This window comes from Carlito syrichta, unplaced genomic scaffold (genome assembly GCF_000164805.1).
Source record: "Carlito syrichta isolate Samal-C Ts95f unplaced genomic scaffold, Tarsius_syrichta-2.0.1 Scaffold303210, whole genome shotgun sequence".
Lineage (NCBI taxonomy): Eukaryota > Metazoa > Chordata > Mammalia > Primates > Tarsiidae > Carlito > Carlito syrichta.
The window spans coordinates 185288-186892 of NW_007247306.1; the positions used below are offsets into that span (position 1 = coordinate 185288).

The following is a 1605-nucleotide window of genomic DNA, read 5'->3' on the forward strand; positions in this document are numbered from 1 at the left end:
GAGACTCCAACTCAAAAAAAAAAAAAAAAAGAGGTCGGAAGGAGGATGTCAGCCCCCTTCTGCCATGTGAGGACACATAAAAGGTGCCATTTATGAGGAACAGGTTCTTATCAGACACCAAATAAGTTGGAACCTTGATCTTGGACTTCTTGGTCCCCAGAACAGTGAGAAATACATTTCTATTGTTTACAAATGATCCTTTCTAAGGTATTTTGTGATAGTAGCCGGAAGGGACTAAGTCAGTGTCACTCCAGAGCCCTGAAGGCACTCAAGAATAGCAGGAGGCTCAAAGGAGGCAGCTCTGTGGTCAGCTGGGGGTATCCTTCCTCAATCCAGAAGCCAGGGAGAAAGTCATCGCCACAAGGACATACCTTCCCTGGATATCCCAGCTCTGGACTGATCCCCACCAGGCTTCTTTACTGGGCAGACCAGCGCCACCACAGTTCTTTGTGTCCAATTCTAGTTAGTTCATCAGTGCTCTCTGACACCCTTATACCTGTTGTCCTTGCTCAGCACAAACAACAAGAGAAAATGGAGGGGGCACAGGAGCATATTTTGTCTAGGGTGGTCAAGGAAGTCTTCTTTGAAGAGGTGACATTTAAGCTGAGACCTCAAAGATGCAAAGAAGCCATTCATGTGATGATCTTCCAGACAAAGGGAGCAGCAAATGTCCTGAGCATGGCTCATTGAAGAAATTGTCAGAGGGCAGGGGACTGGAGGAGGGCGAGGGAGCCTTGAGATAAGTCTGGGGATGGGGAGAGAGGCAGGATCACACAGAATCTTATGGACCTTGATTGGGACTCTGGATTTCATTTTAGGTGGGACGCAACCCCATTGGGAAGTTCACTCGGTCCTCTATGTGGAGACCAGACTGAAGGCTGAAGTCAAGTCCAGATAAGGGCTGTCAGAGGCTTGGACTGGGCTGATAGTATCAGGGTGGATGGAGGGTTGGATGCGAGATATCTTTCGGAAATCGATCAGACAGGTTTTGGTGATTATTTGAATATAGGAGTTAAGGGAAGGAAGAATCAAGAACAACTTCTACCACCTTACATAATGGGGTGAATCATGTACCATTTATTGAGAAACAGGAAACTGAAGGAAGGTGGAGGGAAAAAAACAAGAATTAGGGGGGAGGAATTAGAAAAAAAATTCGAGTTCAGTTTTAGATCAACGTGGGTCCCACCATCAGCTGCTTTCTGCCCGTGAGGGGAGGCTGACAGGTAAACACATGTCATAAGAAAAGGTCGTGGGTGGGGGATGCAGGGGACCAAGAAGCACACTTGTGCCTCACTGGACTCAGAAACCCTTGTCCAACTGATCTCGCTTGTAATCTCTTTCCTCTCTGCCTTCATCCTGTTTTCTTCCCAGAACATATTCTTCATTATGCCACTTTCCTGCTCAAGAGTCTTTGATGACTACTCATTCCTTATCAGATGAAGTCCAAGCACCATGGCTTCACCTAGGTGAACATTTCCAGTTTGAGAAAATACTGTTGGCCCAGAGCAATGTGCGTTCCGGTGGGACAGCCTGTTGGCTGAGTACACACTGCCCTCTAGTGGTTGAAGGCCCAGAAGCTGCAAGCGTTCCCCCCCCCCTTTTTTT

General features: G+C 47.4%; 1 protein-coding gene across 1 annotated transcript in view; it reads right to left on the reverse strand.

The window, feature by feature from the left end:
• Positions 1-1605, reverse strand: part of CFAP57 (cilia and flagella associated protein 57) — a 75955-nt gene that overhangs the window by 19114 nt on the left and 55236 nt on the right. The window lies entirely within an intron of this gene.